The sequence below is a fragment of the Echeneis naucrates genome, chromosome 12 (assembly GCF_900963305.1).
Source record: "Echeneis naucrates chromosome 12, fEcheNa1.1, whole genome shotgun sequence".
Taxonomy (NCBI): Eukaryota; Metazoa; Chordata; class Actinopteri; order Carangiformes; family Echeneidae; genus Echeneis; species Echeneis naucrates.
In genome coordinates this window covers 3412551-3420773 of record NC_042522.1, presented here as the reverse complement: position 1 = coordinate 3420773, position 8223 = coordinate 3412551, and the positions used below count along the sequence as shown (strand labels likewise).

The following is an 8223-nucleotide window of genomic DNA, read 5'->3' as shown; positions in this document are numbered from 1 at the left end:
TGAAGTGTTCATATCCATAAAAGATACATTTCAGCGTGGTTTCACATCTCATCTTTTCAGCTCCTCTCTGGAGCTAATTCAGCAACAGACCACTGAGTGTCAGTTCTTCAATTTGGCCCAGACAACCTTCAAACAGATCTCGATCTCCATTGCAACTTGTGTGTTCACTCCTGACTTTAATACTGTCTACTTGTGATGAGATCACCTGAGACCAATGGTTATACCATGTCTGGACAGGTTTCACCTCTTCAGTCTCTTGGTGCAAAATGATGGGATGAAACAAATTCAGTCAACGCAGATCAGCTATATTGACCTCTGGCCTGTAACTACAGATTATGTTCAGTGTGAAACAGCAGCACAAGTGGGGTCTATTCTTTGGTCATATGATCTGTGTGACAAGTGGTTCATTAAAAGTCTTGATTTTCCCTGTTTGTGTATCTGCAGCAGGTGGTCTAGTCAGAGCTTATCTTCTGTAGCAGACACAGCAATCTTCAATATTGTCAAGACTTGTGTGTGTGCGTGTGTACAGGCCATTTAAATGTTTTTTAAACTGCTCAAAAATCATGATTATCAGAAGCTTTGTTTTTAAAACTGAAGAGGATTTATTGGAGTGTGTTTCATGATTACATGATGAATAACCAGTCAGAACTGTCGAATTAGATGTCTACTGCAAGAAATGAAAATTTGAATCAATGTTGTTGAAGTTTTGAAGAAGAAAGCAGTAAAACACAACTCTGGAAGGGGAAGGAATGTGTTGTTTGAGATTTTTTTTTGTTTGTGCCTTTTTTCTTTTCTTTTTTTTCTTAGAAAACACTAACTTAAGGCCATAAGTATTATAGCCTGCTGTTGGTTTACTTATACTTTGGCTGGTGAAAGCTTTACTTAAGTTATGGCTATCTGACAGTTTTATATTCTTCAGCCTTATCACAGCAAAGATTTCATTGATAAGGAAGAGGACAAAAACTGTTTGGAGTCATATTCAAGCTAAGATCTGGCACTGCGATAGTCTCCATTACCTTAGAGCTGTCCAGACTCATCAGCTCGCTGCCAAGGACTTGTGATGTCAAAGTGAAAATATGTCCACACATCTTTACTAATCTAATAAAAAGTCCATAACCGAATTGACTCTTTGACTAAAGTCTGTGGCTCCATGCTGTCAGTATGCTTTTGTCTTATTTATCGCTCAACACCTTTACATGTACAGTGAAGTCTAGCAATGGTTAGAGCTCAATAAAACCATCTCATAGGACTTCTGTCCTTGTCCCAGTATACATGCTGGGGAGTGACATTGATGTATTTGTTGAAGTCATGTTACCTCCACAACAATAGGTGGCGATAAGCACTGTTTCAGCTTGCGGGTAATTGGCTACTACAAATTGGCCTATGACGTCACAGACCACAACAGAGGTGGGAAGAAAAAAAAAGACCAGTGAGCTAGCAAGTTAGCCTCTGTATCCCACCAAAAATGACCTTTTGCTGCAGACTTTGCCATGTTCGACGCATAACAGTTAGCCGGCTTCTTTTGTCTGACCACCTATGTTTACGTTTTAAATGCCGTTTGACTTCTGGGTCATAGCTTGCGACAGTCATACTGCGCATGCAGTATGACTGTCCATATAAATGCAGTATATTGACTTTCAATCGCATTATCTGGGTGTGTTTGTCTGACATTTATAAATTCAACTTCACTCGAGCTAGCATGTTTACATGTACTTTAAAAGTCCAGTTTTGGTTATACTAATGCAAGAATTCATGTTTTTTTTTTTTTTTTTTTTTTTTTTTTTTTAAAGGTGCCTTGTAAACGTAGTGACTGAGTTGAGTGTACAGCAGTGGCGGCTGTTGCTAAAAAAAAAAAAAAAAAACTTTTGGGGGGCGCAATTTACCTTGGCATACATAGGGGTGTAACGGTACACAGAAGTCACTGTTCAGTACGACCTTTGTACATTTTAGTTTCCTTCATATTGTTTGTGTCCGCCACTTCGCTCAGCTAAGACCATAAATGAATTGTCGAATCAAATTTGATAAAAAAAAAAATAAATAAAAAAAATACAGATTTGCTGCTGATGTTTCTTGACGCACACAGCAGCGCCCCATGACGAATCTAATTCAAACCAATTCAAAGAGAGACTCAGGTCACATGCTTATCAAATGAGGGGTTACAGGGGATTCTGTTTTACTAGCGCCCCTCACATCAGAAATGAATAAAATAAAAACCGTTTTAGACCCAAATAAATATTTAAACAACATTTATTAATTTAACTTCTCCAATCAACTACTAAGATCTTTATCCCAGGGATAGTAATTCAATAAAGTGCATGGTTTCAAGAGGCTCAGTTGTACTTTACATAACAGAAGTCCTTTCTGTTCTATGAAGTTTACAAATTCTTAGTCCTATCAACTGTCTGCACAGACACCCAAAATCTGCTCACCTTAACATGAGCAAAAAACGGTTAGTACCCAAAGTTTTTTTTTCCTTTTTTTTTCATGTGAGGAAGTATTGAGTCTCTGTGGGACCGTCACTTAATCATATGAACATGATTCACATATTTATCTTTTTCTTATAGCTTTGTGTGTACGTGTAAGTGAAACCATCGTCTGTCAGTTGTTAGCATGTTTCCGGTTTTCTAGGCTTAGTTTTCTATAATCTGTATGCCACATTTGTACATGTGTTTTTACGTTTGCATACTTGCATTAAAATGAACTATGGTCTAAGGCAAACATCTCTTGGTTGTGAACTGGTTTAATGAAACCTGATGAGGTTTCACATGGCCACTGAGGACCAGGCATGTGAGGGCCTGACTGCTGTGTCTGAATTAGAGAACCAGGATACCCTTAAAAATGAATTCCTTCACTATTGGGGAGGACATGCTGTGACTCCAAGGACTGACCAAAGGTTTTTGTTGTGTATTTGGATCCCATTGGATTCCACCTCAGCAGCAGCTACTCTTGCTGTGGTCTACACGAGTATATAACATAAATAAATAAAAGCATTTTACACAACAGTACATAAGATAGTTAAAAATTTCATTACAGTATGTGAAAAAACAAAACCCTTGTAGATGGCCTCTGCAAACATCTTACCTGAGCTGCATATGAAAGATTGTTTATCCAACTCAGCCGTAGCCCATTTGACCTCTTCCTGTGAGGTGAGTTATGAATGCCACACAGGAGCTCTCAGTGGGGTAAGAGTGAGGCTGCAGATCAAAAGGCCTAGAGCACAGTGACAGGAAAGAGTGGCAAGTAGAATGATTACCATCATTCCTCTCTATACTAGGTGGACAGGCTCAGGGTGAATGGAGGGTTGAACCTTCCTGAGCTCGGCAGCAGGCTGAGGATTTCAGGAGAGTGAGCATCCGCTGTCTCTGCAGGGAATGATCTTGAAATTGGTTCGTCATAGCAGATTGAAAAGTGCCCTGTCTGACGTGCAACTGCTGCACACCACATAAGGGAAGACATTTGCTGCTCATAATCATGAAGCTTCCTCCCCTGGGTATGGCGAGCCAAACAAAAGATGCCTCCCTCTGCCGAGTCTGTCATGGCCAGATTATAATGTAAAAGTTCTGTATCAAACTGGGGCCTTTGTGGAAGTTTTCATCTAAAAACACTGAACCACAATCCTAGTAAATACGCAAAGACCACTGATTGTCTGGAAGGGATATGTGTAATGTGCAATATAGGAGACAAATTTTATACACAGGATACAAGCAGTGTCTCAGAATCAGAGTTCTGCACAACATTTATAGAGCTTTTGACTGCATTCCTGTTCCAGATCATTTTAACTACATCCTGATATAGGGGGTCAGAAGGCACATCTTTACCAGGCTCAAGTTCTGTCATGATGACTAGCAACCTATTTCTACATACAGTGCTCAGCATAAATGAGTATACACCCTTCGAAAGGTAACATTTTCAACAATATCTCAATGAACACAAAAATAATTTCTAAAATGTTGACAAGAATAAGTTTTATATAACATCTGTTTAACTTATAACATGTAAGGTTAATAAAATGTAGATAAAATTTTTAGTTTTACTCAAATTAGGGTGATGCAAAAATGAGCACACCCCGCTGAAAGTCTCTGGCGCAAAGCAAAATTTTGGACTGCAAATGTCTAATTTTACAAGAATCGACCAAAGGTGAGTCTAATTATTCATTACACAGCATTGTGTCCAGCAGACAGTTGACTGACTATATATATATATATATATATATATATATACACACACACATACATATATATACTAAAGGAACTGCACTAAGGTGCAGTTCCAGTTCATGTTCCAGTCTCTGTAGTAAAATATTATGATCTATGGTGTCAAATGCAGCACTGAGATCTAGAAGGAGATATATGGAGGCTGATCCATTGTCTGAAGCCATTAGAATGTCATTGGAGACTTTAACCAGTGCTGTTTGTTCCCATCCAGATGGCCATGTAGTTGTTTTGCTACAGCTTTCTCAATGATTTTAGAAATAAATGGAAGGTTCGATATGGGTCTATAGTTTGCCAAAACATCTGGATCAAGATTAGGCTTTTTAAGATGGGGTTTGATGACCACAGTCTTAAGTGCCTGAGGTACATAACCCAGAAATAAAGTCAGATTAATCAAATCTAGAATGAACGTCTCAATTAAATAAAACATCTCTTTAAAGAGGCTAGTTGGTACTGGGTCTAATAGACAGGTTGACGGTCAGTCCGCAGCTGGGAGGCAGAAGCCCCCGGAGTCTACATGATGCTAAAAGAGAGGACCCTCTGGCATCGAGACCAAACCATCTACAAGGGATCGTAGCTGGGATTCCCAAACAATCAGAACGAACTGCAACAACAAAGAGCATTCCTTCAGCATGTAAATCCCTAATCACCACAAGTCCTTCACAAAAACAATAATTTCGTAAATTCTTAAAAAGTTTAAGTAAAAAATACCTTCTTGTTGGGGGACTCAGGTGGGATGACCAATTTGTGGCTGCGCCCAGTGAAGGGTGAAATTGGCCATCGCCTTACCCGATGGCGGTAACCAGTACCATTGTCTGTTTGGAAAAAGACAAAATGGATAAAGATTAAAAAAAGAAAGAAAAGATTTCAAAACAGGATATCTTAAAAACTGTTTGTATTTTTATACAATCAAAAACGTGCAGGAAACAAAACTACACTACACACTTAAAAATATTTTAAAAAATACATAACATGATAAAATTGCTGAATTACCCACGTGCACAAAAAGGTGCACACATCACATCTCCGGAATGGTATGGCTGGATCAGACGATCCAAACATCTGAGGAGACATGATTAAAAAATTACCCATAACATTGTGGAAAATTTAGATGTTTAACTGAAAACACTGCATTGCTTAAATTACTTTGTGTGTTTTTGTACCAGTTGTGGTAGGAACATACATTGTTCACTGGAGATTGGGTGCAGGGGGTCTGTGTCCCTGGTGGGGTGGGCACCTTGCTGGTCTCCTCTGGCACTGGGGAAGACAGTGTCTGGACCGTCTAAAGAAACGCACACTGTTAGATACTGCACTCACTAGCTTTAAAAAAAAAAAAAAAAAAAAGGACTAAATTTGACATTTCTACTTTATTTCCGTGCAGACAGTTGTCACTGCAACATGAAAGTTTATATACTCTAAGTACCAGAAGAGTGGGACTCACGGACTGAGGCTTGGTCAGGTCGAGCTTCTTCCATCGCAGCTTCTGGGCCTGGGATCATCTTCCCTTCCTTGGCATCCTGTAGGATAAAACTTAAGAGATAGAATAAACAAGCAACCCTAACACTAACACCAAACAAATAAATCTAGGAGTGTCTTGCTGTATGTAGAGAATGTTGACACACTGAGTAGAACTTGGTCATCAGAAAAGCCATCATAACAGCTCAAATGAATCACTGCTGTTCAGCTAATAGCGGAGTAAGCATCAAGCAAAACGTGATAGAAAGGCACAGCTTCAACAAATTTCAAATATTTCAGAATAATTTTTAGCCTTACCAAATACAGCAATGTATTTGAGATGTTAAAAGTGCAAAACACACAGTAGCACTTGGTCAGCAGAAAAGCCATCATAATTCAACTGCATCAATGCTGTTCGGCTAATATCGGAGTAAGGATCAAGTTCTCCATGATATAAAAGCACATCAAATTTAAGACATTTCATGATGTTTAGCCTTACCAAATACAGTGAATTTGGCTGTGATGTTAAAACAGCACCACACTAAACTAAGCGCACATGAGGGCAATTTATAAATATTTTTTTCGATAATCATGGCCACATTGATGCAATAACTGAAGATTCCTTCACTCTAAGTCACCAACCGTGTGTGTCTGTATTTGTGTGTATATGTTTCTCTGCGTGTCTGTATGGATGTATGTGTCTATGTATAGGACTGTCAGTATATTTGTGTCCCTTTGCATGTGTCTGCCTGTGTTTTTGTGTGCCCGTTTGTATGCGTGTGGTCTATCAGTCTGTGTCCTGCAGTGTAACACAAATGTCAGTAGTAACAGCTGATCAGCAGTCTGATGACATCACTGACTGCAGCTGTGTGTCTGAGCTTGGATTGCATCATCCTTCTCAGAAAGCCTCTCACTCTGGCAATTTGTGACAAAAAGGTAACTCCTATCAGAAAACCGAGCAGACGCTGAGCGCCACAAGTGTCTGAAGCTGTGTGTGTATTTTGGTGTTTCTAGGATGTAAAATGTGGGCATGGGAGCGAGTTAAAAACACATGAAAATGTGAACTCTTCTCCTTCCAGCCAGAGAAAAATACATGGGGAGTAATAGGAGAGAGGAGGGGTGAGCATGTCCTTTAGAGGGGCACAGTTCAAATTTGGTTTGTCCCACAGTTAAAGTAAAGACATTTTTCAAGAGAGGACAAGACTACTACTTTGGAGAAAATTATGTGCTTACCTTGAACTATGTGCCCCGAAGGCAATTTACAATTTTTTTTGATAATCATCAGCTCACCAACGCACTCTAACTGAAGATTCCTCCACTCTAACCACCAACATTCTGTGCAACACACACACGGGAAACTAAAACTTTCAGCAGAAATGAGGTGAAACGAGCATTGCTATGGGCTTCAGCTCGATCAGCTGCAGACGTTGATGCATAGCTTCACAGCTCCCACAGCTTTGAGAAAAGCCCAACAATTTATACGTCAAAACATGCAGATCAATTGGGAATGGTGTTATCCGTTTTACGAGTGCTCGATGGACTAGTCAAAAAAACCCAAAACAAAACACTTTTTTGTCAAAGCTAGAATGGAGCAGCTCGTTAACTTGAGTGAGAAGCATGAAAAAAAACCATTTTCATTTGGATCAAACCCACCCCTATTTGGTGCCACACTGCTTTGTAACAAAAATGTAGTCCAAAGTGCCGGTATAGACCAAAGGTGTGTGTGTGTGGGGAGGGGGGTCACCGTTCACTATTTGGAGTGAGTTTTTCACCTTTCAGCAGAATACAACAGAAGTTTCTCACATTGCTTCACAAATTACTAAATACATGCTTCCTGTTGATTGTCTGCTCAAATTCGCTTTATTTACCATTTTCACAGGAGTCCACAAGCAATTCACCATTTAGAGAGTTTTTCATATTTAAAAAAAAAGCTAAGTTCTCAAATCTCTTCACAAGCTACTAAACACACGCTTTCTGTTCTGCTGGTATTTTGCTCATCTCACCATTTTCAACTGGAGTCCACGAGCATTTCACTATTTAGAGTGAAGTTTTCACATTTCAACAACAAAAAAAAAAATTCTCATATCTTTTCACATACTAAATAGATGCTTTCTGTTGATGTTCTGCTAGAAATTGCTTATTTCGCTATTTTTGACTGGAGTCCACAAACACTTCCCCATTTAGAGTGAGTTTTTCACGCTTCAAAAAAAAAAAAACAAAACAAAAACAAAACACACACAACCAAAGTTCTCAAATCTCTTCACAAACCACTGAACACATGCTTTTTGTTGACGTTCGGCTAATAATAGCTTATTTCACCATTTTTAAGGCAGCGTAGCTGACAAGAGTTCAAAACAGCCTTCGTCCACGTTGTAGAGGGAACTGCCCGCAATGGGAGCCGGCTACAGTGGGGAGCAGAGAGGGTACACAATCAGTCACAGGGATATACCAACATTAGCTCACTCACGCACAATGCCGGCATCGGATAGATAGTCCCTTTCTTCGGGGAAAGGGAGCGGTGCCTCAGGTGCGGTGAGAAGTCCGATAGCCAACACGG

At 39.5% G+C, this 8223-nt stretch overlaps 1 long non-coding RNA gene across 1 annotated transcript; it reads right to left on the bottom strand.

Moving 5' to 3' along the window:
• Nucleotides 1–4658: 4658 nt before the first annotated feature.
• Nucleotides 4659–6568, bottom strand: LOC115052311 (uncharacterized). Its single transcript, XR_003841353.1, has 5 exons — nucleotides 5653–6568; nucleotides 5395–5493; nucleotides 5209–5273; nucleotides 4923–5026; nucleotides 4659–4815 (listed from the first exon to the last, which is right to left on the bottom strand). It is a non-coding gene; the product is annotated as an uncharacterized LOC115052311 (long non-coding RNA).
• Between the last annotated feature and the right edge of the window lie 1655 nt (nucleotides 6569–8223).